Source organism: Carassius carassius, chromosome 28, assembly GCF_963082965.1.
Source record: "Carassius carassius chromosome 28, fCarCar2.1, whole genome shotgun sequence".
NCBI classification, from domain to species: Eukaryota; Metazoa; Chordata; class Actinopteri; order Cypriniformes; family Cyprinidae; genus Carassius; species Carassius carassius.
In genome coordinates, this window is record NC_081782.1 from 16,436,209 (window position 1) to 16,443,682 (window position 7,474).

The 7,474-nt window shown below is 41.0% G+C and overlaps 1 pseudogene; it reads right to left on the bottom strand.

Annotated features, from left to right (window-relative positions):
- LOC132108091 (alpha-2-macroglobulin-like protein 1) overlaps window positions 1-7,061 on the bottom strand; it is a 30,232-nt pseudogene extending 23,171 nt beyond the window's left edge.
- Between the last annotated feature and the right edge of the window lie 413 nt (window positions 7,062-7,474).

The following is a 7,474-nucleotide window of genomic DNA, read 5'->3' on the forward strand; positions in this document are numbered from 1 at the left end:
AGCTCGGTTTAAACTAATTAATTTTACTTGGTTGGAACAGCAGCTAAGCTAAATATGTCTCTATTTATATCTGTTTTGACACTGGATTTACTTCCCGTGGTAACTAGGATTTACACAAGCTAAAGTCTGGACACCTGAACACCTGAGAAGAGATGATGCCAAACCTTCAGAGGACCTCAGATGATGCTAACCCTGAAACAACACACAGAACTACCAAATATTGATACAAGTGTGATTGCAGCATATAATAATTGCCGTTTATAGTGTTCATCGTCTGGTTGACTACATCTTGACAGTCACCACTGATAAGTTACTACTAAATATTGTACAAACTTAATGTTTTGTAAAGTTGCTTTGCAATGATTTGTATCGTAGAAAGCACTATACAAATAAACTTGAATTAATAATAATAATTCATTATATTTTATATATATATTTTTTATATAGCGCTTTCTAGGCACTCAAAGCGCTTTACATAGTCAGGGGGTATCTCCTCATCCACCACCAGTGTGCAGCATCCACCTGGATGATGCGACGGCAGCCATATTGCGCCAGAACGCCCACCACACACCAGCTTACTGGTGGAGAGGAGACAGAGTGATGAAGCCAATCAGCAGATATGGGGATTGTTAGGAGGCCATGATGGTCAGAGGCCAATGGGCGAATTTAGCCAGGATGCCGAGGTCACACCTCTACTCTTTTCGAAAGACATCCTGGGATTTTTAATGACCACAGAGAGTCAGGACCTCGGTTTGACGTCTCATCCGAAGGACGGTGCTTGTTGACAGTACAGTGTCCCCATCACTACACTGGGGCGCTAGGACCCACACAGACCACAGGGTGAGCACCCCCTGCTGGCCTCACTAGCACCTCTTCCTGCAGCAACCTAGTTTTCACAGGAGGTCTCCCATCCAGGTACTGACCAGGCTCAGCCCTGCTTAGCTTCAGTGGGAAACCGGTCTTGGGCTCCAGGGTGATATGGCTGCCGGCTGCCGAATTGAATTGAATTGAATTGAATTGAATTGAATTGAATTGAATTGAATTGAATTGAAAGCCTGTGAACCCTCTGCCTGTCCTGTTACGTTCAAGGAGGCCATCTATGAACTCTCAGTCTGTCCTGTCAGGACCAAAAGGCTTTCCCCTGAGCTCTCAGCCTGTCCTGTCACAACCAAAAGGGCTGCCCCTGAGCTCTCAAACTGTCCTGTCATGACCAAGGAGGTTTTCTTTGAACTCTCTGCCTGTCCTTACATGATCAAAAGGGCTGCCCTGAACTCTAAACTCTCTACTCACCCTGTTACAGCCAAAGATGCTCTTTCTGAACTCTCTGCCTTAACTGTTACGACCACTAAGGCCATTGTTAACCTCTCTGTGCTCTTTTTCCACTTCTGCCTGATCTGCCTTGGTGGTCTCCTGCACCATCAGCTCCATTGAAGTGGTCTTCGGCTCCATCGTCTCCACCCTGGTGCTCATCTGCTAAATTGACCTGTTTTTCCTTACACGAGAAAAATAAAACACAAACATTTTCAAAAAGAAAATCTTCAGATTATAACGTTGACTCCGCTGCCGAGCCAATGGTTCATTTTTAATACACTTGACAAACCAATGGATGTGCAGTTACACTGCATGATTGAAAAAGGCTTCAGTATTAGGCGAAAATGTATTTTTCCCCAAAGTGTCTTGGTGACGTTAGTAACTGAGTAGGTTTTCAACATCATTCATATCTTGCAACACTGGAGGCACTGGAGATCTTCGCTACTGTCTTTCCTGCTGTGGAGGTCATCTGCTCCACCAAGAAGATCTTCTGCTTTGTCCTGGTGCTCTTCAGCTCTGCCTGCTCCACTCTGGCTTCCTGGTCCACCTTCACTCTCTGCTTCACCTTAGCTTCTTGCTCCGCTTTGGTATCCTGTTTCACTGGTTTTGCCTCAGTCCCCTGTTCCTCCACTTTCACATGGACCTGGTCCTCCATCACCCCCCCTCTTCTGCCTTTGCTCCACCTCCCTCCTGGACTCAGGTCTGTTAATGTTGAGGAGGATCTGGAAGTGTTTTTGATCTTGGACTGTTGATTTGTTTTGTGATTGTTGGCTGCCTGCCCTGACCTCCTCCTATTTTGTGGATTACTTTTTCTTCTCTGCCCTCACCCTGCCTGCCATGCCTCCAGTGTTGCAAGATATGAATGATGTTGAAAACCTACTCAGTTACTAACGTCACCAAGACACTTTGGGGAAAAATACATTTTCGCCTAATACTGAAGCCTTTTTCAATCATGCAGTGTAACTGCACATCCATTGGTTTGTCAAGTGTATTAAAAATGAACCATTGGCTCGGCAGCGGAGTCAACGTTATAATCTGAAGATTTTCTTTTTGAAAATGTTTGTGTTTTATTTTTCTCGTGTAAGGAAAAACAGGTCAATTTAGCTCAAAGGAAATCATTTAAGATTTTAAAGGGAATTTGAACAGAATCACTGTTTCACGGCTGATCACTGAGACGCCCTGCGATTCACTGAACGAGCGGTTTAACATCAAATCTGCGCTGGATATTAATATCCAAACTATAGTGAAAACACTATCAATTAGCACAGTAACAAGATCGGCAGTTTAAGACATTAACTTGTAAGCACAAAACACAAGATACTTCTCTTTTCAATATGAATAAGACTTTATTAGATAAATCTAAGACATATAAATTAATCTAACAAATAAATGCACACACTCATACATTCACACAAGTTGCAGGAAGATCGAAAGTTAGGAAAAGATGAGTTTAAGAGAATGGAAATGTGGAATCCCAAGTTTACAGCAATACGTTAAATTGCATAGACATGAACAACCATCAATCACTTAATTAGCCCTCGCATTGAGTTCCTCAATGAGGTTAAAATTATATTAGATACACCAGTAAAGGTCAGAATCTGGAGGTTACTTGCGTCTCCTGTGTAAAGGGAGTCCCCTTTGTTGTCGTTGAAAGGGGGTTTCCCGATGTCGCTGATTGGCTGGAAGTTCAGTAGTTGCTGAAGTGACGTCTTGGGAAGCCCGTGGTTGGGCTTTGGCTGACGATGCAGAGTTGTGTGGGCTGTTTGAAGTTGAACGGGCAGTCGAGGTCAGACTCGGAGACCGCCATTACAAAACTTAACTCAGAACACGAAACTCTCAAACGGAAAAGAAAAGAAGTAAAGTTTGACGAGACTAGGTGGTGTTTCTTCTCATCGTGGCTAAGTAGCAGGAGGCGTGCAGGCCAAAGCACGCTGGAACCCCGCTCAAAGAACAGTGATGACTAAAAGCAGGGCTAAAAGCTAAAGCTAAGAAGCAAAGCTAAAAGCAAACTAAAAGCAGGCATGACTAATAGCAGAAGCAAAGCTAGAAGCTAAAAGCTTAAACTAAAAGCAGAATTTTTATGGTGTCCTGAGTATTTAAACTGGCCTGTTGGCCACACCTCAAATGTTGCCTTGCCCAATCAGATATTGTCTTGGCTCGGGGGTATCATAAATCATATGTTATCTTATCAAGCACGTGGTCCAAATTTTCCTGCTCTTGCAGGGTCTAATTTTGGACATGATTCCTATAACAAGAATATGATACATTTGACAAATAACTGATGGCCAGGACTGTTTCAAGCTAACAGATTCAAACACTTACACACCAAACATGAATACGTATCCTAGTGCGATCCAATAGTTATTAAAAGACATACACAATAAGTGATTATAATATGATAGTCAAATGTGTGGGTTACATATAAATGAATAAGGAGTGAAGCGATGGACTGATATTCATTAAGTCTTTTTGAGTTCATTTTGGTCCATATATATGTAGAAAAGAGAGTTTCTGTGCCATTCTTTTGACAAATATTTCTGTGGAGACCAGAGGTTAAAAGGCCCCCCTTTAGGAATTTCAGTCTGGTCAAAGAGTATAGAAGTAACAAGAGGCGAAACTCAATAGAACGTTCCATAGCAACAAACGCACCCATGCGCAGAGCTGCAGCTCCGCCATCTTGGACTGAACGCAACACAGCTGTCATAGAATTGAATGATACTGGTTCCAATTCAAAAGCGGTTGAGGGAATTAAATAGTAGTTTCTAGTTTTTAATATCTCTATAGCAGACATCCCATGTCTCTAAAATGTGAAACACAACTTGTTCAGATTTTTTGCTTTCATTTTCTTGCAGTTATAGAGTAAAATATATTTTGTAATATATATATATATATATATATATATATATATATATATATATATATATATATATACATATATATATTTTTTTTTTTTTATATAGAATATAAATAATTATATTTTTTAATTTGTACATTTTAATAAACTCGAACTTATATAACTTTTTTCTGTTTCACTTTCATCATTTATTTCACTTCAACAATAACCTAGCAAATGTCTTCTTCAAAAAGTCCATTAGACAGCTGCAGCTCATCCAGAACACTGCTGCCAGGATTCTGACTAGAACCAGAAAATCTGAGCATATCACATCAGATGTGCTAAAACACTAGTCACATTTAAATCTAGACTCAAAACACATCTGTTTAACTGTGCTTTTATTGAATGAGCACTGTGCAATGTCCGAATTGATTGCACTATATTTTCACTGTTTTTTTATTTTATTTTATTTATTTATTTTTTATGTAAAATCATTTTCTAACTGTTTTTAAATGTTTTAATCATTTTAAAAGTTTTAAAATTGCTTGTTTTATTTTTGTTATTATTTTTCTTCATGATTATTTTACTTTCTTTTATGTAAAGCACTTTGAATTACCATTGGTTACGAAATGTGCTATATAAACAAACTTGCCTTGCCTTGCCTTACAGACATAATGTTAATGCTGCAGTGTATAGCCTACTGTAGTTCTGCCAACGGTAAAGCCGTTGGTTCAGTCCAAAATGGCGGCAGCGGGATAGCAGCGCCATCTAGCGATTGTTGTCAAAACTGCAATGGAGTTTCGCCTCTTGTTACTTCTATACTCTTTGGTCTGGTTCTGGTAGGTGGGGGAAGTCAAAGGATCTTGTGTAGTACTCTCATGGGTTTACACGTGATGTCCGGCGTTGCATCTCAATTACTTGCCCCAAATTTGACAATCTCTTCTCCGAATAGAAATTGTCAATAATTGTTCTAATGTTGTTAATGTCGAAAGCTGTTCTGTGAAAGAGTTGGTTGGTTAACTTGTTTCGGACTTGTGGCACTAGGAATGATTTATGACTTCCTTTTGCCTTTGAGGAATTTGGCTCATGTTTCAACCAAAGTCCTGATCGACTCTTTAATTTGTCTGATTCGAGTCAGATCTGCCATACTCGCTATAACAGCAATAAGTTGTGCAGGTGCTAACTGAACAGGTCTTGGGTTCATACCAGTATTTACCACAAACACATTGCCATCGGCACCCGTAAGTGAACCGTGTGGTTAGAGGCACAAAAGAAGATGCTTGGGGGCTGGTCCAGCGGTGGTGAGACTTTGTCCCCTCCTTTCCTGTCTCGTGGATCAGGTTGACGCCGGAGGTACCAGAACCAGCACTACCTTGAACCGGGGTCCTTGGCGCTTGGGGAATTGATAGCATCTAGTTGAGGGGGACTGATACTGGGGCTCAGGCTTAGAGACCAGCAGTGCAGCTGATGAGGAGGGCTGTGGGCACTGCCTTGTGGTTACTTGCTGCAGTCGCAGAGCTGAAGCATTTTGGCAATAAGTGTCACATTGCCTGGGACAACTTCTGTGTAGCATGGAGTGCTCTGCAAACCCTTCAACCGCAGGACCAAATAGGCATGAGAGTCAAGGAAAAGACAAGCGTACCGAATGAAACCAGATCACACACAGCCGCAGAGGGATGCTCGTCCAAGTGAGAGAGGAGGATGAGCGAAAACTCTCTATGTGGAGAGGGAGGCATGCGGGGGCTCAGCCAGCATGGAAAGTGGGAGTGCTTGAGGGGCGGAGTCACTTTTTGTAAAGAAAGCCATCCATGAGCGCAGAAAGGAGAGACTCATAACCTCACAATAAGAACATTCCATCTCTGACAGTGCAGCTTCAGCGTGGACAGCGCCCAAGCATGAAACGCTCTCACCGTGATCGTCATTGACAGTATCAGTGCAGCGTTTGCAATAACGCTGGAAATTTGCTCATAAAAATTTGCTCTTATACTCACCGGATAGCGGCAGGGAACTGGAAGACCATGCTGCTGCAGATGCAGAAGGCAGCTGAAAAGCGGCAAAGTCAGCCAAGCAGAAAGGGGTCTTGATCCATTATGAGGCTTGTTCATGGCGAAGGCTTTGAGTTTCGTAGTGCAAAATCAGAGTCGTCGCTGAAGGAGAAGAAATCTGAGGATTCTATGGCGAAGTGCAAGATTATATAGCCAGATGCCCCGCCCATATTGGTGGGCTCTGGTGGGCTGTGCCACCAAAGGCTCGTGAGCATATGAGAATTCTTTAAAAAATCTTTAAAAAATACTAATGATTCTAAAAATTTGACTGATAGTAAATATGTAAATTTAATTTTAAGCAGAAAGTTTCCAGAATTCCCTGCACATTCACATTTGTTTCTATTTAGTTTCTTATTTTATTTTCTATTTTCCATTGTTTTAGCATTATTTAGTGTTATGTATGTATAACACTGTTTGGTCTTCATTTTGTATTTGAGTTGCTGGGTAGGCCAATACTGACTTTAACTCACAGATTTAATAGCTAAAATAGCAAATTTTAACAAATATTTTTCAATAGCAAAATAGCCTCATAACCAACTATTGAATGTAAAATATGGTCATCAAAATGTTCCCCATAATGCTTGAAACATCATCACTGTATCTCTTCCGGCATGTTAAAGAAAACAAAACAATTTTTTTTTAAGTGTGACATGATTACAAAAGTATAGTTGTTCTAAACTTTTGTCTAGTCCTCGTTTTGCAGGTTTTACTCGTTACTCTACCTTCCGCTATCTTGTTTGTGTGAACATTAAAATCATAAAGGCTCTTACGGATCGGTGGCTCCGCTTGTTAAGGAGCATTGCAGCAGCAGCAGCAGTGGCGGCAGAAGCAACAGCAGCATTCTGAGCAGTCAGTCTAGCACATGCGTAGAGATCTCGCCTACTGATCCCATCACACAAGAGTGCACTTTTTTATACCTCTGAAGTCCTCCTCCCTGTCCTACCACACAGAGGGAAGAAAAGTTGACCAATGGTATGATAGGAGTAGGAAAAATTGGGATCGCCATATTTACTCTTGTGTTGTGTAACAACTAATTGGATATTGATTAATTCATTCCATGAGTTTATAATTTTTTTGTTCTTGTTTGCAAAGATTACTTTGACATATATATATATGTACTCAGGGCCGGCACGCGGCATAGGCAGTATAGGCAAATGCTAAGGGCGCCACTCATCCATAGGGGCGCCAGAATGAGTGAACGAGTGAATTTTTTTTGTTTTTTTTTACATATTTTTTTTTATAATAGGTTACTATTTAAAAACCATTCATTCGAAATACTACCAAA